We start from the raw sequence: 26,580 nt of genomic DNA, 5'->3' as shown, positions 1-26,580 counted from the left end.
AACAATATCAATTCTTCTAATCCACGAGCATGGCATATTTTTCCATTTGTGTCTTTTTCATATTCTTTCATCAGAGTTTTGTAGTTTTCAGTACAGATCTTTCACCTTTTTGGTTAAATTTATTCCTAAATACTTTATTGTTTTTGATATTATTGTGAATGGGATTATTTTCTTTATTTCTTTTTTGGACGTTTTGTTGTTAGTGTATAGATGCCCAACTGATTCTGTATGTTGATTTTGTATTGTGCAACTTTACTGAATTCATTGATTAGTTCTAACAATTTTTTTGGTGGCGTCATTAGGATTTTCTACATATCAGATCATATCATCTGCAGAAAAAGATAATTTTGCTTCTTCTTTTTTGAGTTGAATGCCTTTTATTTCTTTTTCTTGCCTGATTGCTCTGGCTAGGACTTCCAGTACTATGTTGAATAAGAGTGAGTGAGAATCCCTGTCTTGTTCCTGATTATAGAGGAAAAGCTTTTAATTTTTTGCCATTGAATATAATGTTAGCTGTGGGTTTGTCATACATGGTCTTTATTATATTGAGGTATGTTTCTTGTATACCCGATTTGTTGAGCATTTTTTATCATGAAATGTTGTTGTATTTTGTCACTTTTTTCTGCATCTATTGAGATGATCATATGATTTTTATCTTTCATTCTATTAATGTGGTGTATCACATTTATTGATTAATATATGTTGAACTATCCTTGCATCTCAAGGATAAATCCTGATTGATCGTGGTGTAAAATCTTTTTATGTGCTGTTGAATTTGGTTTGCTAACATTTTGTTGAGAATTTTTGCATCTGCATTCATTATGGATATTGGTCTGTAGTTTTCTTGTAGTGTCCTTACTTATCTGGTTTTGGTATCAGGGTAATGTTGGCCTCATAAAATGTGTTTGTTAGTGTTCCCTTTTTTTTTTGGGGGGGGTTCCTTCCTTTTTAATTTTTTGGAAGAGTTTGAGAAAAATTGGCATTAATTTTTCTTTAAGTGTTTGGGAGAATTTACTAGTAAAACCACCTGGTCCTGGGCTTTTTTGTTTCTTGTGAGTTTTTTGATTACTGATTCAATCTCTTTACTCTTTGGTCTATTCAGTTTTTCTATTTCTTCATGATTCAGTCTTGGTAGGTAGTGGATTTCTAGGAATTTTTCCATTTCTTAAAATTATCCAGTTGGTTGGTGTATAATTGTTCATAGCAGTCTCTTATGATTTTTTGTAATTCTGTGGTATAAGTTGCAATATCTCCTCTTTCATTTCTGATTTTATTTATTTAACTCTTTTCTTAATTTTTCTTCATCTAGCTAAAGGTTTTTCAATTTTGTTTATCTTTAAAAAGAACAGTTCTTGGTTTTATTAACTTTTTCTATTGTTTTTCTGGTCTTTCATTTATTTCCTTCTGCTAACTTTGGGTTTAGTTTGTTCTTCTTTTTCTAGTTCCTTAAAGTGTAAAGTTAGGTTCTTTGATATCCTTCTTTTTTCTTAATGTAGACATTTATTGCTATAAACAGTCCCCTTAGAAATGCTTTTGTAACATCCCGTTAGTTTTAGTATGTTTATTTCTGGGGATCAGGGCAGGCAGTGGTGGTGACCAGAGTCAGTGCTGACTACAGAGGGCCAGCTGCAGGTATCTATGTAGTGGTGAGGACCAGTTGCAGATACATATGTAGTGATGGGGGCCAGGGCACGCAGCAAGGGCTGGGGCCAACTATGGACTCACTGACAGCTGTGGGATGCCAGCTGTTGTTGTGTACTACCATGGCTGCTGGGTCTTGCCATGGGTGCATGGCAGTGAAGGCCAGTGATGGGGTCTGGGCCAGGGTCATGCAGATGCCCAGCTGGAGGGGCTTAGCTGCAGGTGAGAGCAGTGGTACAGGCCAGTGACGGAAGACAGGGTCTAATCTGGTCCCACAAGCACCTGCATGGGCTCTGGTCATTGATGTGCTCTCCTGTGGCTGCACAGTCTCCTCCTGGGTATACGTATTGCCGTGGAGTCCAGTGACAGGCATCAGGCCAGGGGCATGCAAGTGCACAGCTGGAAGGGCTAACCCTGAATGTACGTACAGTGGTGGGGTTCAACTCAGAGGTCTAGACTGGTGTGTTGCATTCACAGAGTTGCAGAGGCCTGGGCTGAGTTAGTGCAATCCCCCAGCTCTGGTAGGGTGAGAGGTGGGGAAGGGAACAGGGAGGGACTCAGGCGGCTATTGTCAGTGAAGATGAATATCTGTGGGGTGAAAGCTGATGACATCTTCAGGACTCCTCAGTGGCTGTTTGGGCCGTTGGTTTCTTCTGTGGCCAAATCTGTCAGGTTTATCTGCAAAGCTGGTCACTTTGAACTGTAATTGCTCTAGCTGTATGGCTGCTACTGGTAGCCCTTGCTTTTCTTCCTTGTTTCGAGCCATCTCTATATGTCTCATCTTTGCAGGTCTGGGTTGGGTGAATCTAAAGTGGGATGTTTGTGCAGTGTCCCAAAAGGCTGGGGAAGCTAGTTACTCACCTTACTCTTCCTTTCCTGCTGAAGGAAACTCTTTCTAGTTGCGAAGTTTCCCCTTGGCATTGAGCCATGCTGGCTTGTGGGATGGGATGAAGCAGGCAGAGTTAAGCTGTCTTCCCTCTTTTCTTGCAGTTGTTTTCAGGTTTTTGTTCCACTGTGTTGCTGAAGTTGTTGTTTTTTTTTTTTTTTCTTTTTTGGTCACGCTGTGCAGCTTGTGGGATCTTAGTTCCCCCACAAGGGATTGAACCCAGGCCCTCAGCAATGAAAGCACAGAGTCCTAACCACTGGACTGCCAGGGAGCTCCCTGTTGCTGAAGTTTCTTAGGTGGACCCCAGAGCTCTCCCAGAACTGTTTTTGTTTGTGGATAACTGTCTAACTGTTGATCTTTGTGGGAGGAGGGAGGCTGAGGTCTCCTATCACACCATTTTTTTTGATGTCACTCATCTTTTATGTCATGCTTTTAAAGGCACAATGGATATGGATTATTTTGCTTTCAAAATAGTTGACAAAGTATGTGTTTATTGTACAGTGACACTATAACTGTGTGAAAAGATTACACTTTGTATTGACATTCCCAGATTCATCACAATGTTCCCAACTCACAGGAAATCAATGATCAGAAAAATATGCATATTTAAAATGCAACATATCACAGCAGAATTTCTCCACAAAAATAAAAATGAAAAAATTGCAACCATAGTAAATTTCTGAGTGGCTCATTTGTTAGTCGAGCAAGGAAAGCCGTTTACTGATGGTGAGTTAATTAAGTCATGTTTGATTGCAGCAGCTAAAGACATATTTCTGGAGAAAATAAACTTGTTTAAGACCAGTAGCCTTTCACTGAGAACAGTTCCTTGAAGAGTTGAGGACACTGGGAGCAACATCTACAGTTAATTAAAAAACAAAGTATTAAAAGATTTCCACAGGTTTTCCTTGTCTCTTGATGAGTTGACAGATGTTACTAATACTGTTCAGTACATTGCTTATTCAAGGAGTCAATGCTGAGTTTGACCGAAGAATCAGCCTCTACAAATTGTCTGCATGGAACAACTATAGATGAGAATATTTTCAAAGAAGTTGAGAAAGTTTTAATTCAGTACAACCTGAAGTGGAATCTGCTAAGATGAGTTCCAACTGATGGTGATAAAAATATGTGTGGAGCAGAGAAGGCTTACCTGGACAAATTTATAAAGCTTGTGAAATGATAGGTATTTAAAGCCTGTGGTTAATCATTGTGTTATTCATCAGTGGGTCATTTGCAGAAAGTTTTTCAATTTCTTGTGCTTTTGAACAAGTAGCCTCCATGTTAAACTTCATTTACTCTGGTGGACTTAACAATCATCAGTTCTGTGAACTTTTTTTTTTTTTTTTAAATTGTTTTTTTTTAAATTTTAATTTATTTATTTTTGTCTCTGTTGGGTCTTCGTTTCAGTGCGAGGGCTTTCTCTAGTTGCGGCAAGCGGGGGCCACTCTTCATCGCGGTGCGCGGGCCTCTCACTATCATGGCCTCTCCTGCTGCGGAGCACAGGCTCCAGACGCGCAGGCTCAGCAGTTGTGGCTCACGGGCCCAGCCACTCCGCGGCACGTGGGATCCTCCCAGACCAGGGCTCGAACCCGTGTCCCCTGCATTAGCAGGCAGACTCCCAACCACTGTGCCACCAGGGAAGCCCAGTTCTGTGAACTTTTGTCAAAAATAGAAGCTGGATATTTTGCCTTGCCCTACCATACAGCAGTTTGATGGCTTAGCAGTGGTAGTTTTAACGCAATTTTTGAACTCAGGCCTGAGACTGAATTTTTTTGAAATGAGAACTTCCCTCGATCACTATTATTGAACACTGGTTTTGAAAATTCACTTTTGCTGCAGACTTGGTCATATTTCTCAATATAAAATTACAAGGCAGGGCTTCCCTGGTGGCGCAGTGGTTGAGAATCTGCCTGCCAATGCAGGGGACACGGGTTCGAGTCCTGGTCTGGGAAAATCCCACATGCGGCGGAGCAACTAAGCCCGTGTGCCACAGCTACTGAGCCTGCGCGTCTGCAGCCTGTGCTCCGCAACAAGAGAGGCCGCGAGAGTGAGAGGCCCGCGCACCGCGATGAAGAGTGGCCCCCACGCAGCCAAAAATAAATAAGTAAATAAATAAAAAATAAAAATAAAGGAATTCCTTTAAAAAAAAAAATTACAAGGCAGACAGTGCCCATATGCAAATGTAATGCTGTGGGAAAGTCATTTTAAGAACAACTGATGCTGTTTGAATCACAAGTAATGTCAAGCTGTTTAATATACTTCCTGTGCTGTCAAAGTTTTAAAAAGAAGCAAGATCTTCATTCCCACAAACATTTGCAGGAGATATATTCTCTATGCTCAAACTACAGTTCCAAAAGCATTTTTTGGATCTTAATGCATGTGGAAAGGAAATTTCCATATTTCAAAATCCATGTAACTTTGCAGCTATCTTCCACCTAACCTTCAATTGGAAGTGATTAATCTGCAATATAATGACATGGTAATTGGCAAATATCAAGAGAAGAACCTAATAGAATTCTGTAAATTACTTCCAAGTGATAAATATGCTCAATTAAAATCATACTCTCATAGATTGATATCAGTATTTGGCCATATCTATCTGTGTAAAAAGTGTTTTCAAAGATGAAATGCATAAAATCACATTATAGATCAGCATTAACAGATGAATATTTGGAACTGATTTTGATGACAGGGAATACAAACTTTGAATCCCAATTAAATGAACTATTATCTTCCAACAAAGAATTCCATTCTTCTCATTACTAGACCTGAATTACAAATGATTGTGCTCAATTATCATTACACTTTGGATTTCATCAATAAAAGTTTTGTGGAAATTTGTTTTCTTTCTTTTAAGTTTCTATATAATATCCTCAATTTTGCCTCTTGGTTCACAAACCTAAAATATTTACTTTCTGGCTCATTACAGAAAAAATTCTCTGACCTCTGGTTTTGATCAAGCCTATTCTATCCCCTGGGACTGGAAACACTGCTGGGTCAAATAAAAATCGGTATTGTTTTAACATGGGAATTCCATCAAAATAATGTATCTTGATATTAGCAAGGATCTGATGGTGTCATATGAGTAAGAAAAGTGATTGGTTACAGTTAATACGGATACATGGCTACATCATCCCTATTGCTCCAGCTGACACTGAGCAAACCACCAGACATGAGGTGGCTGAGGTTATTCTAGACCAGCCAAGCTGCCAGCTGACTGCCAGACACATAAGTACACTCAGGAGGAACCAGCAAAAGCCAGCCTATATCAGAAGAATTGCCTAAGCAACCCACAGGATCCTGAAAATGAATAAATGTTTCTTTTTTTGTTTGTTTGTTTAGGTAGCCAGTCTTTTTATTAGCACCATTTGCTTGTGCTCATCTATTGTACCCCTTTTTAGAAGACCTATTTCTTTTGCTTTGTTAAAAAAAAAAAACCCCGATTTCCCAGCACCTTAGTGTGACAAAATGTTCCAGGATTATGTAATTGCATTGCAAAATAATAATGCATCTACCTTTCAGCAGCCTTATGCAAACCGCTATTTGATTTTACCTACTCAGATTTAACAATTCTGCAATGCACAACAACCCTTTATGTGACTTCATGGGATGCCCTGAAAAGGGCTCTTTTTTTCAGTGTTGAGGTATGGCAGATCCTGTACTCTCAGCCACCAAAGCCCTAGAGTACATCCCTGGGGTTTGAGCTTGTAGACCACCATGGCTGTGACTGCTTTGGGCTTGGCATACTCTGTGTAGGTGACTGTATCCTGGACCATGTTCATCAGAAAGACTTGGAGCACCCTGCCGGTCTCCCCTTGGAAGAGGCTAGAGATGGGCTTAATGCCCCCATGCTGGGCCAGACACTGGATGGCAGGCTTCCTGATCCCCAGGTTTTTGCACAGCATTTTTCCATGGTGCTTGGCCCCTCCCTTCCCTGGGCCTTTTCCACCCTTACCATGACTAGACATGGTTGCTTTTGCAATATAAACATTTGTGATTTTAAGCCGTTAAGTTCTGGGGCGGTTTGTTACACAGCAAAAGCTAACTGTTGTAGGTAATCAAGGTAAGACTGATTGAGAGATATTTTCTTTTTGCCCCTTCACTGTGCCCCAGGAGATGGACCTATACGAACAGCATCATGGGGTTCCCTTGAGTCAGAAGATCAGAAAGAGAGAGGACAACGAGGGAGGTCAAAGTATTACCCCTGGGCTCTCCTCTCTCTGTTGAGTCACTGTGGACTGGCTGTGTTCCTTGACCAAAGCTCCCAATTCCTGTCAGGTAGTCCCTATGTACACAGCCTTCTCCATGTTTGGTAACTACTCCTTATTCTTGCCCCTTTAGGCTCAGAGGTGATTTTGGGGGCCTCAATGTTCCTGAGTTTCCCTTGTGATCTCTTTATTCCATGCCCACACCTTTGTTTATAGTCCCTTATTAAATGTTTCTCCATTTTCCTAATTTGATTGTGCCATCTGTTTCCTGCTGGGACCCTGACTGAGAGAGTAGGCCTTATCCAGGAGATAATATCTCAGCAAAGGCTTGAATGATTCAATGGAATGAGTCATGAGAATATGTGGGGGGAAGTGCCAAGATCCTGCAGCAGCAAGTAGGCAGGGTGATTGGAGTGGAGTGGGCTGGGGTGAGTGTAGAAGGCAAGGTCAAAGATTAACAGGCAGTGTGTATGTGTGTGTGTGTGTTGGGGATGGAGGTGCATGGTACACGGAGACAGACCATGTATAGTTTGTTGACCTTTGTAAGGGCTTTGGCTTCTCCTCTAAAAGAAATGGGGAGCCATTGGAGCCATCTACTCGCATCTAATTAAGTCTAATAAGACTACTTTCTGTTATGTGTCGACAGTGGAGCCCTGTGACTCAATTCTGAATTTCTCCTCCCAGTTTCGTTCCTGCTGATGAATGTGTGGGCGTGTTGAGCTAGCCCAGCATGCTTGGGCCTGAGTTCAAGGCTTTGTGCCTCTCCTGATGCTGTGGGGGACATGACCTTCTCTTACAGTACAGGATTCACACTACAGTGTCTTTTTTTGTTAGCATATTCTTTTCAGTTCAGTTAATGATTTGGGAGTGGACACATTTTTCTTGCTCTCTTTCTTTTTTTGTTGTTGTTATAGTCAATAGGCGCTTCTATACTGACTTCAAAAAGTGTACTTATCTAAAGGGTCTGGTACAATAGAGAACTAACTGCTTAACTACTTCAGGGGTAATAATACAAGGAGTTTAACAGAGAAATGCTGTCTGCTTGCTTACCTCTGCAAGACGGTGGTTTGTCCTGAGTATTTAAAAGGCAAAGAGTTCATTTGCATGTATTGCATGTAGGATCTAAGCCTATCCAGAAAATAATATACAGATTTGAAGTCTGTTTTGATCCTTCAATTGAAATTTCCATCTGAGCCGGGGCTTCTGATATTAGGTCTAGACCCCCCTCTGCAGGTTACATGAATGAACTTGATTCTTCTCCCATGGCCCCCATCCGGATCCAGTCTCTCCCTGCTGTTTCTCAAAAATTCTCCCCAGGCTGACTCTCAGGGAATATAAACTCCACATATCTATATCAGATATGGGTGTGCCTGACTCAGTCAAGCTGATTTTTCCTAGGTTTTACCCCAATCAAAATGTCACTCCACACAGTAGCTGTATTCCCTCAGGCCCCATTCTTTGCTTTCAGCTCAGAAGGAAACCAAGCTACTTAGCTAATCTGATTAATTAAGCAGGCAGGAGACTTCTCTTCCTGGCTAACAACACAGCTGGCCTATCAGAACCAGTTCTAATCTTTGTTGTCTAACCTTGACCCTGATTTCTTTTTAAATTTGTTATTATTATTTTCAAACATTTCTAGCCCTGCTCATGAAATGGGCTGTTCCAATGCGTATGCAGTAGAAAGAGAACTGGACTTTGTCCCTCTGCAATCTTAATTTCCCTCGCCAGCAATTGACAGTTAAACTAAATCAGTAAAACATCAAAAAATTTTGAGAATCAACACAGGACTTAAGGTCATTAAAGTAAACAAAACTCCCAACAACTTAACCTACTAATTATTAGGAGAGAACTTTTTTTTTTTACATTAAAAATTTTTTTTAGCATTTAGTTCTCTTTTTATTTACTTTTTCTTTTTTTTAAATTAATTTTTATTGGAGTATGGTTGCTTTACAACGTTGTGTTAGTCTCCACTGCACAACAAAATGAATCAATCAGCCATACACCTACAGATATCCCCTCCCTTTTGGACTTCCATTTAGGTCACCACAGTGCATTAGGTAGAGTTCCCTGTGCTATACAGTATATTCCCAAAGAGAGAACATTTTTAACAGAAAAAATCAAAGCATAACCTCAAAAAGAACAGTCCTTTACACTGAATAAATTTATTTTTATGAAAACTTAATACATTGTCTTTATTTTTCATTTCAGCACTTAGTTAAAACTTTGTCATAGACTGGCAGCTTCTGACATCCTTTCTGGTTCTAAGAGTCTATACCTCTAGTCTTGTACAAATAACTCTCCAGGATGAGCTGGCTCCTTGAGGCTCTGGATTGTGTATTTCATCTTGATATCTCTCATGTCTAGCACAGTGCCAGGTATAGCAATAGATTACATAAATTAAAAGGTGGAACAATCCTTGCTGAACTACAGTCATGTATGGAAGGAGTATATCCCAGAAGTAGGGTGAGTATATCCCAGAAGAGGGTGAGTCCTTGTGCTTCCAGCCTAGCCCAAGATCTGCAGCAAGCTGTTGTCAGTTCTAGGTTATTGGTTTAACAGCCTAAATCCCTCAATCCTGCCCAAAATCAGAATCTAGGGGAAGTGTCAGAAGTGAAAAATCACAGACTCACCATCTTTCTTTAAATGGGCGTTTCCCCAAACACTCCTAAAACCAGACTTTCTATAACAGATGCAGTACATTTATTTATTGAGAGCCAGAGTGCCTCTTGATCAAGATGCTTTACTCCTTGTGCCTAATTTTCATTATTTATAAAATGTGTGTAATAACTGTGCCTGCTTCATAAAGTTGGATTAAATGAGTTGACATACATTGAAAGGTGCTGTTCACATAATTAAATGTTCAAGTGTAACTTTGACTAATGTATCTCAAAAAATAAGGAAATAGAAAAAGAATTTTTAAAAAGAATTAAAATAGTCATAAAAGAAGTGCTGATGTAGGGGCTTCCCTGGTGGCGCAGTGGTTGAAAATCTGCCTGCCAATGCAGGGGACACGGGTTCGAGCCCTGGTCTGGGAAGATCCCACATGCCGCGGAGCAACTAAGCCTGTGTGCCACAACTACTGAGCCTGCGCGTCTGGAGCCTGTGCTCCGCAACAACAGAGGCCACGATAGTGAGAGGCCCGCGCACCGCGATGAAGAGTGGCCCCCGCTTGCCGCAACTAGAGAAAGCCCTCACACAGAAACGAAGACCCAACACAGCCAAAAATAAATAATAAATAAATAATAAATAAATTAAAAAAAAAGAAGTGCTGATGTAGTTGGAATTATTAAGGCTGAATAGGGGGGGCTTCCCTGGTGGTGCAGTGGTTAAGAATCTGCCTGCCAATGCAGGGGACACGGTTTCGATCCCTGGTCTGGGAAGATCCCGCATGCCGCGGAGCAACTAAGCCCGTGCGCCACAACTACGGAGCCTGCGCTCTAGAGCCCACGAGACACAACTACTAAAGCCCGCGCTCTAGGGGCTGCGACACGCAACTACTGAGCCAACGTGCTGCAAGTACTGACACCCACACGCCTAGAGCCCGTGCTCCGCAACGAGAAGCCACTGCAATGAGAAGCCCACGCACCGCAACGAAGAGTAGCCCCCGCTCGCTCTAACTAGAGAAAGTCCATGTGCAGCCAAGACCTAACGCAGCCAAAAAAAAAAGACTGAAGGGGAATATCATCAAAGTCCATAAAATCAAGAAGGCAATTATAAACCTTATAACACTCCTTTCTCTCAAAGGGTAACAGAGATTGAATATATAAGTAGGTTCAAAATTAATTTAGATAAATTCTTACAGAATAAATGCATAATAGATTATTGAGAGAACTGAAGATGGTCTGTGGTATATAATTACTCTTCTGAAGTGGAGTATAGGAAACCAAGTCTTTCTCACAAATGAGAAGCAGAACTTGTCAGCACGTTATAAACACTTTGGAAACTTAGAAAAAGACCAATGCCAAGGCCCCACAGCAGAGCTATTAAAACAGAATCTCTAGAAATGGGGCTCAGCTACTGGTATTTTAAAAAAACCTCCCCAAATGCTTGTAAAGGTGCACTAGGGTTTAGAAACTGCTGGGTAAGTCAGGTTCTCTAGAGCAACTTAACTATTTCACCTTGTATATAATTTTCACTTTTGCCATCCACAATCAGAATTCCATTTTGTCATAACCTCATTTTTTTTTCCTGCTGCCTCTTTTAGCTTCTGTTCCATGGTGCCAGGTGTCTTAGAGCCTTCTTATGAAAATGCGTGTTCATGCATGGGTGGACACTCAATAAGTATTAGACAAAAATAATAACAACAATAAAAGTAACAATTATGGGCGCCAGTTCTCCCCAGATTAAATCAACAGAAATGCCTGGGCCAGGACGACCTGCAGGACTATCCAACAGGTGGATAATGTCACTGTAGCATCAAGAACTGCAATGTTCTGTGCTGGCCAAGTGAAGTAAAGATACCAAGCAGCAGCTACAAGGAGAAGAACGAAACCGCAAGTCTGCCGTCTGTATTAAAATTTCTGAATCCTAATGTTATCGGTATTACTTTTTTCCCGGGAAACAAAATCTCCAAATACCAAGAAGCTGCTTTGCACCGCCAAAAGCTGCATAGGGGCAGGCTGCCAACAGGACCATCCGGACACGCTGCAGTGGCATCTCCAGGCGGGTTCCTTTAAACTGCCTTCCCTTGGGCCAACTCCCCACTGCGGCGCAGCCCCACAGCCAGCATTTGCGCGCGCCGCCCTACCTGTCCCCAGGCGGCTGCGGAGCCGCGCTTCTCCGCCCACGCTGCCTTCCAGCCGCAGTGCGCGGCCTTGGCCTTGAAAGCGCGTGCGCGCGAGCGAGGGCGGGCGGGCCGAAGGTGGAGGAGGCGGGGCAGGCCCTTGCCGTCTGCAGTCTATTGGCTGTCTCCCCGTAGTCCCCGCCCCCAGGCGTTCGAGACGGCTGGGCGGGCCACGTCAGGCAGCCGGCGTGGGGCTGAGCTTGTGGCAGAAGGAAGGTAAGCTATGTGGGTGGCAGGCGGCTGGTTGCGGGCCGCTGCCTCCAGCACAGAGGCCGCCGGATCGCACCCGCCGGTGGCCTGACTCAGCTTGCTGGGAGGGAGGCTAAGGCCCTGTGGGCCTGGCGCTCTGATGGGAGATGGGGCAGTGGAGCATGTGGTGGCAGGGCCGCGTCGCGGTGTGGGCGGCCAGGAAGGGGACAGGTCTTGCCGTTTGCCCTCGTCCTGTCCTGTCTGGGTTCTGAACTCCTGAAGGACTAGGCCTTCTACGTTACAGAGCTCTCGGATGCCTGGGTGGGGCCTGCTCTGGTGCCTGCGGTGGGGCTCAGCGGGATCCCGACTCGGAAACAGGTCGGCGCGATCTTTGCATACCTTCCTGCAGCAGGTTGCCGTCGTCCCACTCTCCCCCGACCGATTCCCCTACTCGAAGGCAGCACAGGGGATTCCAGCCCTGTCCTGCTCGTCCTGGGGTGACTGTCTCCTCCTAATTTCCAGTGACTCACTTAGATCCTGTCCACTTTAATGCAAAGGCTTATGGGTGAGCAGGGCCTGTTTTCAGACCTCCTGGTTCTCTGGCTCTGTCCTCGTTTGCAGGAATTCCCTGAAGAAACAGTATATATCTGTATCTCTCTCTATATATCACATACATGTATGAATGTATGTTTTGAAATGTCTGCAACAGCTATGCAAAGATTTGCAGAGACTTGCAGCTGTGTTGCCCCTACTCTCCATGAGTTTTAATTTCAGCCATGGCATCTTGATCCCTCAGTTTAGTTTCTGAATTTGGAGCTTCTAAAATCAATGAAATCATGCTATCAAGTATCATGCAATCAATCATTCATCTATTCAACACTTTTTTGATGTGTTCCTTCATGGTCAAGGTCTTATGCCATAAACTAAAATGGGCATTCCCTGTCTTTTTCTTCCAGTTTATCTGCCAGTTTTATTGTCTAGATTTGATGACTCAATTTCAGGCTCTAGATTTAGGCACAGAAGCTTATGATCCTGTATCATAAGCTATAGCTCTTCTGGGACCTCATTCAGTTTTCCTTACTTTCACCTCTGGTAAGCCTCAGACCATGATGGCCTTGAGGCATAATCCTGCTAAGTATCGCTAAAGACCCTAGGTCTCAGGCACCTATCCATAAAGTGAGGTGATGGGGTTAGAAATATTTAGTAATATTGAGATATTCAAGGACAGGATGGGCAGATTGCATGTTTACTGAACTGTGTTAACAGTTGAGAAGTGACCATTTAAAAAACCCTGGATATATTTTAAGATTATATGTTTTACTCTTCCTGAATCTGTCCATATTGACTTTTTGACTAGCAAGCAAGTGCATGTTTACAATTTTGATTCACATCCAATTCCTGCACTCAAAGCACTATGACTCATCTAAATTTTGAAATGTAATAATCAGGAGCTTTTTAATGTTACATTTAAAGATATGATATAAAAACATTGGATAAGAATGCAATTTTTGAAGCATTTTTACTTGCTTTAGTAGATTAGTGGTAACTAAAACCTCTGCCTTGGTTATTTGCTTACTTGGTTAATATTAGGTAGTTGTCATCACCTGGCTAATGTCTTTCAGTATCATGTCTTTGTTAACATTTATTTTATCAACCTAAAATTTACTGGATTTTAATTGATTGCTGTCTCCAGTTGAGAATTGATAACCAAAAGGTAAATAAATCATTAGTTTGAGAATAAAAATGCCCATAGAGTTGTAACAATAGTTTTTCATTTGTTGATTGATTGATGGTACTTATTAAGTAATTTGTTTGGCCTTCCTGCAGGTGTTAAATTTCTAGAATAGTTTTTCTGAGACATAATATTCATAGCCTTGTGATACTTTTTGACTATTGTTCACAAACCATTAGGTGAATTAAACCCCTATATCACTATTAGGGGTTTGGAAAATTTAAGAAAGTTGAACTTTAAAAAATTTTGCTTTTGCTAGATCTTTCTTGTTCTAGAAATGGAGCAGATTAAGATGGGAAGACCGAGGAGAAATGCTAGAGCTGAGGAAAAAAATCTAAGTGGAGTCTTCTGGTTTAAAATTTGGGGAGACTCAGGGGATTCAGGTGTATATGAAAATATCTGTGTGAAGGAAAAAATTAAAATGTCGGGAGAAAAACACAATGAAAAGTGAAATTATAACTATATTTGGAAGAAATATAAGGAAATAGTAGTTTCAGGATTATTTATGGGTCTATAGCAAAACCTGATCTTAATATTTCTTGATTGATGACAATGAGCTCAGTTTATCTCAAAAAAACCTGGGTGATAATTTAAACTTTGATCAGGTGGGCAATAGATGTTTCTTTAGGAGATGTGAAATCTATAAGTATTATATTTTTTAAAAGTACTACAGATCTAGAGATGAGCAATATAATACAATATGATATAGTTATATAAGTATAATATAAATCTTTGATTCACAATTAGTGATAAATTGTTTGGAGGTTGTGTGTACTATTTCCACTCGATAGGAAACAAATTTGCTAAGCTAATAGGACAAGGGATGTTTGTCATTTTTCTCCCATTTCAATTATTTGAAACAGATTTTTCAAGCAATGTGGAAGATCCCATCTCTTTTCAAACAATAGATTGAACATTGTTGTTTTTAGAAATTGGGTCCACCAAGTACTTCTGGCCTCATAATTTTTTAACCTGTTCCAAGCCACATTGGAAGTAATATAATTGCATTTATGATTTAAAGATTTTGTTAATTTATATTGGCTTTCATTCAGTTAGCCTGAGTTACTTTAGTTTTATATATTTTGAAGACATTTCAAAAGCTATGACATTAAATACTGTAAAATTTTCCATTGTTCATGAAGGGAGAACATTTCTTTAGGCCCAAGGAAGTTGAGAATTTGAACTGCATAGATAAGTTTGTTATTATTTATTTAAAGATTCATGATTTCACTTACTGGGGACCAATGACACATTCCACTCAAGCTTCTAACCTGAAGATTTCAGTTCTTTCCGTTGTTTTAGAATATATCCTCTAATCTCTTTTTGGTCAGATAAAGTGACTGCTCATTTGGCTGATAAGCATGTTGAACAAATGTTATAATTGTGAATGTTGAACTATAGTTTTGTTATGAGGTTTTCTGGCTGCCGGGGTGTATCTTTCCCTCCTCTTTTGACAAACCTTTTTCTTTGGCCTTGCTGCTCTCAGAATTTACTTTGAGTTTTACTCTATTTAACAGTCATTGAACTGGTTGATTTATGCTATCAGACCTTCAGGTTTTAGCATATGCTATTAAGACAAAACATGGAGGGAGTGGAGGAAACTTTTTATTAAAGTTGTTTTGAATTGCTGAAACATGTAAATAAATGGAATTTTTACAGATTCATACGTGTTAAAGATATTGTATTCATTATTTATTTTTTCACTCAGTAAAGACAGAGCACCTGCTCTGGTCCCAAGTCCCTAACTTTTCTTCAGGAGTTTATAGTATTGCTTGGAAGCCACAGACAAGGCCAAAATACAATGAGATAAATATTATAATTAGATGTATGCGTCGAGTATAGTGGGGAATAGAGGAAAACTGTGTGAGTGTGAGATTTTAGGACATTCAGAAGAGGCTTTCTGGAGACATTTTCATCTGAACTGAATTTTGAGAGCAAGTAGGGATTGTTTGTTGAGGATGGTGGATAAGGCATTGTAGGCACAAGAAAGAACTAAGGCCAAATGAATAAGTTACAGACAAAACACAGACTTTAATGTGTTAAGGAGAGAATAGAGAGATGAGGTTTAATAAGTAAGCAAACACCAAATAATAAAAGGTCCTCTTCCTCACCATGTTAAAGGTTTTGAACATTATCCTTCAGGCTGTGGTGGTCCATGGGGAAGAGATTTTAAGTGGAGGAAAGTTAAGATCAGTTTTATGTGGCAATGTGCAGAATGAATTGTAGTGGAGCAAGGCCCAATTGTGAAGGCAAGATATGATAGAACTCCAAATTATGCAGTGGAGCTCGAGGATAGGATGGATGCAAGGTATATTAAGATGGTGAAGTTGGTGCCCACTTGGATATGTGGGATGAGGGGAAGGTAGAGTCAAGGATGCCTCCTAGGTTTATGACTTCCTAAGATAGGAATCACATGAGGATTATCACATGTATGGGAGAATAAGATCGGTCTTGAACATGCCTTTAGGTCACAATTGGTGCTATTCAGTGGGCAGTTGGCCACATTCTTCTGGGGATGAGGAAGGGGATTCTAGGTAATTTAGAGATTAAAATGTTATTGACATATAAGTGATAGTGAAAACAGTGTTGCGAGTGGATGTGATACCTAAGACGGAGTTTGTGGAATAAGAAAGAATAAAACAGAAGAGGAACTCTGGGAAGCACCACCATATAAGGAAGATGATCCAATGAAAAAGACTGAGAAAGAACAGCTTAATGACAGTGGAGCTCTAGAAGACAAGGAGGGAGAGAATTTGAGAAGGCGAGAATGGTCAGCTGTCAAATGCCATCAGGAATGGAAGAAAAATCTGACTAGAGATTTTGGGAAAGTTTACCAGTTAGGCAAGGAGCATTCATTTGTAGTGACACTAGTTCATATAATTGTGTGACTTTCTATAGCAAAATTCAGTAGAACTAGAGATTATGAATAGTTGGAATGATCCAGTATTTGGATTTTGTAATGTACCTATGGTAGGAATGCAAGGGAATTCAAGTTATTGACAAGATGGTGGTTGAAGTGATGGCATGTGAGGTTTAGACTGGATAGAGGTGATGACCAGGCCAGGAGCAGGCTGAAAGATTGAGAGAAAATAATTGGTTCAAGGGATTAGAAGTCAGAATGAAGTAAATACACATGTGTAGGTAGGTATAAGGGAGATAGCTGATAGGATAGAAGTACTCTGTAGTCTGAGTAGAATATTGGAGTTTCAGATTTTTAGAGTGCTGATGGAGTGTAGGGTCTGGCCATGGATGTAGATGGCTGAAATGGAGGTGACATGAAGGTGTTAAAGAACAATGAGACTGGTGTGTTGGATGAATCACTCACCTAGACGTTGACCCCAGATGATTGTGTACCCAGGGTGGAGAGAGAGACTATGAGATAGACCATCGTTTCTGAGGTTTTAGATTGCCAGTGGTAGTGATCAGTATACATGAGAGATGAAGATACCTGGATATGCACCCTCAGAGGTGTGGGGTAGATGGTATGGAAATATTCTTCTGAGCCTTGGAGCTTGGAAGGATGATTAGCCTTCACTGAAGTGGCCGGCAAAGAAGAAAAGTCTAGTTTTTGTAGGCCTAAGAGGTAGGGGAAACATCTAATGACGAGGCTGAGCATCTAATAACAAAACTCATTGACCATGGTATCCGAGTCCAAAAGGTTGGGACTGTTTAGTGTTTAGTGAGGAGGAAGGCAGGTTAGAAAAAAGTTAGATTTGAGCGTGAGGGTGACAGTTTTTCTGAAGCGCATGGCTGGCTTTGAAGTTAAAAATGGTAGTTTGGATTTCAGGTTTTGGTGAAGCCTCCTGTTATCAACTTTATCCATCAAATAATTACAATTTCAGTAGTAGGATAGCAGGTATAGAACTAGTTCCAAATTTAAAAGTAACATATATCTCCAATGAATATTTATGTTACGAGAAAGGAGAGGGTTTTTGCTTTTTGCACCTCTTTTTGACCTTTGGACTTCCAAAATATTTTGGCAAATACAGTTGACCCTTGAACAACATGGGTTTGAACTGAGAGGATCCACTTATACTTGGATTTTTTTCAATAAATATGTGCTACAGTACTACACGATCCATGGTTGGTTGGATTCATGCATGTGGAAGCGTGGGTAGGGAGGGCCGACCGTAAAGCCGTATGCGAGTTTTCCACTGCAGGGAGGGTCAGCGCCCCTCAGCGCCACATTGTTCAAGAGTCAGCTGTACTTCTCATCACATGTGACAACTCCCATCTATTAGGATGCCTGGAAGGTTATGTTGAGCATTTTTAGGTTGGTTCTGGTCTCGGAGGTGTGAAAAATGCCTTGATAACTGATGACAGTTGCCATGGATGTGGGAGGTGGGTGTACCTGATTTCCCTCTGATTTCTCTCCTATTATTTTAGGACTGAGAGTCTTGTGGAATAGTCTCTGTGTTTCTAAGGAGAATTCCTCACTCATGCACGAAGATTCCTTTCTCCTACTCCAGGATTTGGCTCCAGCGTCTCTCTCTCCTGCAAGATCATATTTTCCCTCATTACTGGATTATTCCCTTCAGTATCTAAACATGCTGTTATTTCTCCTACCTTAAAATAATTACTCTTTCTTGACCCCATTTCCTCCTTATGCCACCACACAACTTCCCTTTATGGCAAAACTTATACTCATGTGTCCGATTACTTCCTCCCATTTGTTATTAAACTCACTTTCATCAGACTTTCTCCCTTGCTACTCTAAAAAAAAATTGCTTTCCTCAAAGTCACTAATGACTTTCATTTTGCTAAGTCCAAAGATCTGTTTTTAATCCTCATCTTTTACTTGACAGATCGTTTTCCCAACTTTATTGACATATGATTGACACATAACTTTGTGTAAGTTTAAGGTACAGCATGTTGATTTGATACATTTAGAAGTTGCAAAATGATTTCCACCATAGTATGAGCCACCACCTGTATCCTGTCACATAGTTACCATTTCCTATCAGCAGTTTTGGAAACAGTTGATCACTCTCTGCTTCTTGCAACACTCTCTTCCCTTAGTAACAAAGATGCTACCGTTCCTGGTTTTCCTCCTACCCCTCTGCTCCTTTTCAGTTCCTTTACTGGTTCTTTCTTATCTCTCTGACCTCTCAACATTGAAGAGCTCCTGGGCTCAGTCCTCATGGTCCTAAATACTAGCTTTAAATACTAATACTAATAATACCCTATTAGCCCCCAAATTTTTATATATATATATATATATATATATATATTTGCCTGGACCTCTTCCTTTGAACTCTAGACTCTGTGTATCCAGATACCTACTCAGCATTTCTTTTTGGATGACGAATAGAAATCTCAAATTCAGCTCCTGATTTTCTTCCTATACCTGCTTCACCTGTGGTCTTCCCCATCTCAATTCGTGGAAACTTTACCTTTTCCATGACTTGGGCGAAAAACCTGGGTGTCATCCCTGACTCATCTCTCACAAGCCACCTGTAAACTATTAGGAAAGCCTATTGGCTGTCCCTTCACAATATGTCTAGACTCTGAGTACTTCTCACTACCCACTGCTCTCACTCTAGTCTAAGCCTCCATTGTCTATGTCCTTGATGTTGTGACAGCCTCTGTATCAGTTATCTATTACCACTCACCGTCGGAATTTAGTGGCTTAAAGCAACAATCATTTATTTATGGTTCTGGGGCTGGCAATTTGGATCAGGCTTGGGGAGGTCGGGGTGGGGGGAGTTCTTTTGCTGGTGGGCTCACTCATGTAGCAAATGAGTGGATTTGGAGGCTTCAGCTGGGATGGCTTATCTCTGCTGCACCGGGACCAATAAGCTGTCCCATGCTTCTTAACACCATGGTCTAATAGAGCCAAGAGAGCGAGAGGGAGCTGTATGGCCTTTTGAGATGTAGACTAAGAATTCCCACAACTTCACTTCTCCCACTGTTGTTCATAGTTACAAAGACAGCCCAAATCCAAGGGGATGTTGAAATAGACTACTTACGAGAGGAGCAGCAAAGGTACTTTGTAAGGAAATGTGCATACAGGAACAGGGAAGAATTTGGGGCCATTTTTTTGCAATCTGCCATAGCCTCCTAACTGATCTATTCTCTCTTTGTCTCCTACCATATAGTCAGCAGAGTAGCCAAAGTGATTATTTTTAAAACATAAGTTAAGATTTCTTCTCTCTTCCAAAACCCTCTGATGGCTTCCCATTGCCACCCAAAGTAAAAAGCAAAGTCTTTACTGTGGGCTGTGAGGCTTGCCACCATCTGACCCCTTTATTGCTTCTCCAACTTCATTTCCAACTACTCTCCCCTCACTCACTAACTCTGCTCAGTTAGCCTCTTTGCTCTTCCTCAAACATCTGACGCATGCTCTCACCATGTTTTTTTTTTTTTAAATAGATCTTTATTGGGGTATAATTGCTTCACAATACTGTGTTAGTTTCTTTTGCACAACAAAGTGAATCAGCTATATGTATACATATATCCCCATATCTTCTCCCTCTTGTATCTCCCTCCCACCCTCCCTATCCCACCCCCTAGGTCGTCACAAAGCATTGAGTTGATCTCCCTGTGCTATGCAGCAGCTTCCCACTAGCTAGCTATTTTACATTTGGTAGTGTATATATGTCCATGCCACTCTCTCACTTCATCCCAGCTTCCCCCTCCCCCCACCACGTGTCCTCAGGTCCATTCTCTACGTCTGCGTCTTTATACCTGTCCTGCCACTAGGTTCATCAGTACCATTTTTTTTTTTTTAAGATTCCATATATATGTGTTAGCATACAGTATTTGTTTTTCTCTTTCTGACTTAGTTCACTCTGTATGACAGACTCTAGGTCCATCCACCCCACTACAAATAACTCAATTTCGTTTCTTTTTATGGATGAGTAATATTCCATTGTATATATGTGCCACATCTTCTTTATCCATTCATCTGTTGATGGACACTTAGGTTGCTTCCATGACCTGGCTATTGTAAATAGTGCTGCAGTGAACATTGTGGTACATGAATCTTTTTGAATTATGGTTTTCTCAGGGTATATGCCCAGTAGTAGGATTGCTGGGTCGTATGGTAGTTCTATTTTTAGTTTTCTAAGGAACCTCCATACTGTTCTCCATAGTGGCTGTATCAGTTTACATTCCCACCAACAGTGCAGGAGGGTTCCCTTTTCACCACACCCTTTCCAGCATTTATTGTTTGTAGATTTTTTGATGATAGCCATTCTGACTGGTGTGAGGTGATAACCTCATTGTAGTTTTGATTTGCATTTCTCTAATAATCAGTGATGTTGGACATCTTTTCATGTGCCTCTTGGCCATCTGTATGTCTTCTTTGGTGAAATGTCTACTTAGGTCTTCCACCAATTTTTTAATTGGGTTGTTTCTTTTTTTGATATTGAGCTCCATGAGCTGTGTGTATATTTTGGAGATTAATCCTTTGTCCGTTGTTTCATTTGCAAATATTTTCTCCCATTCTGAGGGTTGTCTTTTCGTCTTGTTTATGGTTTCCTTTGCTGTACAAAAGCTTTGAATTTTAATTAGGTCCCATTTGTTTATTTTTGATTTTATTTTTATTACTCTAGGAGGTGGGTCAAAAAAGATCTTGCTGTGGTTTATGTCAAAGAGTGTTTTTCCTATGTTTTCCTCTAAGAGTTTTATAGTGTCTGGTCTTACATTTATGTCTTTAATCCATTTGGAGTTTATTTTTGTGTATGGTGTTAGGTAGTGTTCTAATTTCATCCTTTTACATGTAGCTGTCCAGTTTTCTGGCACCACTTATTGAAGAGGCTGTCTTTTCTCCACTGTATGTTCTTGCCTCCTTTGTCGTAAATTAGGTGACTACATGTGTGTGGGTTTATCTCTGGGCTTTCTATCCTGTACCATTGATCTATATTTGTTTTTGTGCCAGTACCATACTATCTTGATTACTGTAGCTTTGTAGTATAGTTTGAAGTCAGGGAGCCTGATTCCTCCAGCTCTGTTCTTCTTTCTCAAGATTGCTTTGGCTATTCAGGGTCTTTTTAAAAAAAATATTTATTTATTTATTTATTTTGGCTGCACTGGGTCTTAGTTGCAGCACATGAGATCTTCGTTGCAGCATGCGGGATCTTCAGCTGTGGCATGGAGGCTCTTAGTTACGGATGTGGACTCTTAGTTGCAGCACGCATGTGAGATCTAGTTCCCCAACCAGGGATCAAACCTGTGCCCCCTGCAGTAGAAGCACAGGGTCTTAACCACTGGACTGCCAGGGAAGTCCCCAGTTTGAATTTTTTTAGGCAAGAATATTCTTGGAGGGTTCTGTGTATGTCTTCTTATTCCTTCACATCATAAGGACACAATGTGTGGTTTCTCACTTTTAATGATGCTAAGATGAATCACTGGGTTCAGGTGGTATCATTCAGAGCCCTCTAATATAAAGTTCCCATCATCCTTTAACTTAATTGTTTTAGCAACAATTGATTCACTCACAAATCAATTAGATATTAACAAAGTGACTTCATATTTTTAAAGATTATTTTTTTTAAGAAATGAATACATTTTCATTTTCTTCACATTTCTCTTTACAGTATCACTTCACAACCAATTTTTCCCATCCCCCCTCCCTGAATCCTAAATTTGCTCACATTCACAGTGCCTTCAGAATGTAGTGAACATTTAACATAAAGCTTGGAAGGAGTTATGAAATGGAATGGACAATGAAGGCTGAGTGAATAGGGAAGTAAGGATTATCTACCCACCTACATACTAATTTGCCTGTCTCCCCTCCCTCCTTTATATCTCTGTCTTTTTACTTTGTGAGATTTTCTGCTATGTAGGATAGTTAGGGTTTAGCAGGCCACTGAGGCCTTATGGGGATTAGAAAGTGGGGCATGTGCTGACAGCAGCATTGGTATTGGGTATGAATTGAATGCAAATCCAGGCTAGAGCTAAGCATACAAAATTTAACATTTGTTTTGTTATAGTGAACATTGGCTTCAAATAAAATTGAGAAGAAGATGAAGCTTGTACTCTCTGCACTTAGCACCCTTTTGTCATGTAGCCTTTCCTTCCTGACATAGACAAAAGTAAATTGCACCCCATGGATTTAGGAGACTTGCGCATTGCTGCACTGTTTCAAAAACAAGACTCCTTTAGTCTTCTGCATGTCAGTATGTGACTGCATCTTTCTTCCACTTGTCTGAACCGAAAACCTTGGGGTCATCCTTCACTCTTCTTACATTCCACATCCAGTCCATTAGCAAATTCTGTCAAAATATGTGTAAACTCTGACCTCTTACCATCTCCACTGCTGTTCTCTTTGGTTTCTTTCCTGGTTTATTGCCATTGGTTTATTGCCATTGGTTATTGGTTTCTTTCCTGGATTATTGCCATTATCTCCTAACGGGTCTCCTTTTTCCCATCCTTGCTCACTTATAGCCTGTTCTCTAGAGAAGCCAGAATGAACTTTTTAAAATGACTGTCAAGTATGCCATCCCCTTGTCCCAAAGCATCTAGGACTACCTGTGCCACACAGGAACATTCAGAGCCCACAGCGTCTACAAGGGCTTCTGTCATCTGGGCCACTGCTTCACTCTGTCATCTCTTACTGCCCAGCTTGCACACTTGCACCAACCATACTGGTGTCCTTGGTCTTCCCTGAATTTGCCACATGTGCTTCTACTTCAGGGTTGTTGCCCTTAGTGTTCCTTCTGTCTGGAATGCTCATTATTTCCTCCCAGTCTGTGTCCAAATGTCACTATATCAGAAAGACCTTTCTTTATTCTTTGACAGATGCCAAAACATGTAAAGACCACCCGAAAATTTATCTATCGATGACAACAGTTTTTTAGGTATTATGTTGTATATGCATTTTTGGAAAGTTAAAGGAAAAATTAAACTCTTTGTATTGTAATTTAAGCAATTAAAAATAACTATCCTTTATAAAGTTCAGTCATGCTAGATGAATAAGTTTTACATATCGGCTCCACAACGTAGTGCCAATTGTTAACAGTACGGTATTGTGCACTCCAAAAAACTAAAACAAAAGGACACAAGGGAACTTTGGAAGGTGTTGCATATGTCTATTATGTTGATTGTGGTGATGGTATCACGGGTGTTTGCACATGTCTAAACTCATCAAATTGCACACATTAAATAAGTGCATTTCTTTGTACATCAATTATACTTCAATAAATCTGTTAAAAAATACCTCTGTCAACTGAGGCCAACATCCTTGATTAAAATGAGATTGGAGGAAGTTGAACACACTGGAGGAACACTTAATTTTTTTCAGGGACAGATGGATTAATCTTCTGGCAAACAATTTAGAATCAAAGGTAATTCTGTTAGCTTAGTTGTTTGGAACTCTGCAGGACCATTACAGCATCTAATAACTCAAAGGTGTGACTGTCTCATTAAATAGCTCTTAATAAGCAGTGTAATTGGATCAAGTGAGGCTTTTTATCTTGGTGTGTGCTGTGGTGAAACTGCCTCTTTAGACAGTGATAAAAGACCATGGTTTCAAGTGAATAAATAAGATCACAAATTTTTTTACTGAGACTAAAAAATTGATCTTACATTTTTATTTGAAGAGAATTAATAATTTCTATTTAATGTAAAAAAGTAATGTATGCCCATTGTAGGGGGGCAAATTAAATGTAGCAAATATAAGGAGAGGAATAGTATGTAATCAGTCATCAACTTATTAACCAGAAATGAACTTAACATTTTTGCATATTCACTTTTTTCCTTAATCTTGTGTCTTTATATCTATAATTTAAACTTGGTTGTGTTCACCATTGTGTATAAAAATTTCAATTTTTTTACTCTGTCATGAGCATTTCTTTATAGTATTAAAACTCTTTATAAATCTTTTTCACATTACTAATCAATATTTTACCTGCATATTCCTTAGCTTACCTTTTATTTTTTATTTTTTTATTTTTTTAAAGATTGATTGATTGATTGATTGATTGATTGCTATGTTGGGTCTTCGTTTCTGTGCTAGGGCCTTCTCTAGCTGCAGCAAGCGGAGGCCACTCTTCATCACGGTTAGTGGGCCTCTCACCATTGCGGCCTCTCTTGTTGCGGAGCACAGGCTCCAGATGCGCAGGCTCAGTAGTTGTGGCTCACTTGCCTAGTCGCTCCGCGGCACGTGGGATCCTCCCAGACCAAGGCGCGAACCCGTGTCCCCTGCATTAGCAGGCAGATTCTCAACCACTGCGCCACCAGGGAAGCCCATTAGCTTACCTTTTAGATCAATCAGTGAATAACTTTGCCCAAAAGATGCTTGCTATTAAACCTTTTGTATTCTTACACTTTTGAAATGGGAGGTGAATAGAACTTGAAGCATGTATGCCACACTTTGGGATATAGCCAAGAAGTGCCAAACACTAAGGTCAAATGATCAGTAAGTACCCTAACTGCCCACTCCCGTAGAGTGGGTTAGTTTTGTACCTACCCCGGACTTTCAGCTTTATTGTGCTAAGTTCTCTATGGAATTGAGTATGGTGGGTTGGGGCTTGGGGAGATGCTTGTGGTCCTAGGAACCATGCTGATTCTGCCTTATATCTGAGGCTTTGCTCCAGAGCTGATCTGGCCTTTGAGGACCTTTGTATCAGTTTGGAGGTAAGACAGATTGAAGAGGCAGAAGACTGAGAGGCAGAAGTAGTTTTTGAGATTGAAATGGAGCTCTGAGCACTGGCTTCATTGTGAGTTGCTGGCTCGCTGCTGTTCATCTAGTCAGTCATTTACTTCCAGCATAGTGTTGAAAAGTTCCATTGAACCCTGTACATGTGAAAATTGTATGTATTGGTTTTAAAATTTGTGCAATTAAAAATAATTGTCACGAACAGCTAGGTGTTCCTCCTCCTCCCCTCCCCCTCCTCTTTCCTTCCCCCTCCTCCTCCCCTTCCCATTCCTCCTCTTCTTCTGCTAACTGGATATTAGCATTTCATTGCAGGATCCTTTTCTTGAACATACTGCTTGGTGTCTCTGTACTAATGTGAAAGGATTTACTAATGATCGTCTGCCCAGTATAGTTGTGAAGGTTAACTAATATCTGATTATTAAGAACCCTACAAGTAAAAACAGGCATGAATACTGCTAGCTGTGTAATGGAAAATTAGTAAATGTTACTTCATTGGGTAATTATGTGTTTAAAATGCCTTTACCCCAGTGGGAAATACACAGAGGTAATACTGCGGGCTTTTAAAGGGTTGTAATACATAGCAGATTAAGAGTATAGCTATGATAAATAATAGCTGTCAACTGAAGCATTCATGTAAAACTTATGATGTATTCAAGTAACAAAGACCCATTTTCCATCTCTATTAGATTCAGCTGGAAACAGTGATGAAGCAGTCTTGTGTTTACATGTGTTCTTTGACCTTTTATTTTATTTTCATAAGAAGGTGTACCAAAATGAGTAACAGTGTGATAAAATCTCACTAATTTGGATTCTGCTGATTTGGGATTTGGGCTTGGCTGAAGTTCATCTTTATGCTCCCTATACAGAAGTTATTTGCTTAGTTTTAAAAAAGCCGGGAAAAAGGAGTCGGTCTAAAAAGAGCTAATTATTTTCAAACCCTAAATGTGTTGATAACTGAATCTGCTTACTGTATTAATTTGAAAATAGAGTCATTTACAAACTTATTTATTTATTTTTGACGTCTGGTTCTTATTAATTTATTTTGGTCTGTTTCACGAATCTTAATTATTGAGAGAGATTTGGATATAGATTCTTCTCTATCTCTCACTTTCTGTTTTGGAAAGTTGATCTGAAAACAAAATAAACAGTAGAATTCTGATTCTAACATTTTTTTGAGTCTATTGTGTATTAGGTACTCTGCTAAACACAGTAACTCAAAAAACATTAATTAACTGCTTATTACATGCCAGGCCCAGCAGGAGGTGAACAAGGCTCAGCTGTTTCCGCCAAGAAACTTGAAAGTCCAGGAGAATAATGCAGCAGGCTTGGTCAGTGAGGAATCCTTCTTGCTTGAGATACTCCTTCAGTAGTGTGCTGTTGCTACACAGATAGAGCTAGCCCCTTCAGAATGAGATGAGGAGATCTACATCTTGAGGATTGGTGACAGTCCTCTCAGAGCTGGAAGGGGCATTAGAAATTGAGCCTAGCTCTGCAGTATGGCCCCTGTACACCATATCCTCATATTCTCCTTGCATGGAGCGT

The 26,580-nt window shown here is 40.4% G+C and overlaps 1 protein-coding gene and 1 pseudogene across 2 annotated transcripts in view; one reads left to right on the top strand and one right to left on the bottom strand.

The window, feature by feature from the left end:
* Nucleotides 1–6,188: 6,188 nt before the first annotated feature.
* Nucleotides 6,189–6,492, bottom strand: LOC103006771 (histone H4-like; annotated as a pseudogene).
* Nucleotides 6,493–11,674: 5,182 nt separating this feature from the next.
* Nucleotides 11,675–26,580, top strand: part of FOCAD (focadhesin) — a 311,339-nt gene continuing 296,433 nt past the window's right edge. Inside the window, exon 1 of one of the 2 annotated variants that reach the window (XM_007176810.2) lies at nt 11,675–11,731. The gene's annotated coding sequence lies outside the window, so the exon portion shown is untranslated. Of the gene's footprint in view, nt 11,732–12,062; nt 12,083–26,580 lie in introns of those variants that run through there. The other variant, XM_057547663.1, reaches the window with a different exon arrangement.

This window comes from Balaenoptera acutorostrata, chromosome 6 (genome assembly GCF_949987535.1).
Source record: "Balaenoptera acutorostrata chromosome 6, mBalAcu1.1, whole genome shotgun sequence".
Lineage (NCBI taxonomy): Eukaryota > Metazoa > Chordata > Mammalia > Artiodactyla > Balaenopteridae > Balaenoptera > Balaenoptera acutorostrata.
Note: the sequence above shows the minus strand (reverse complement) of the source record. Positions and strands in the feature narration are given on the sequence as shown.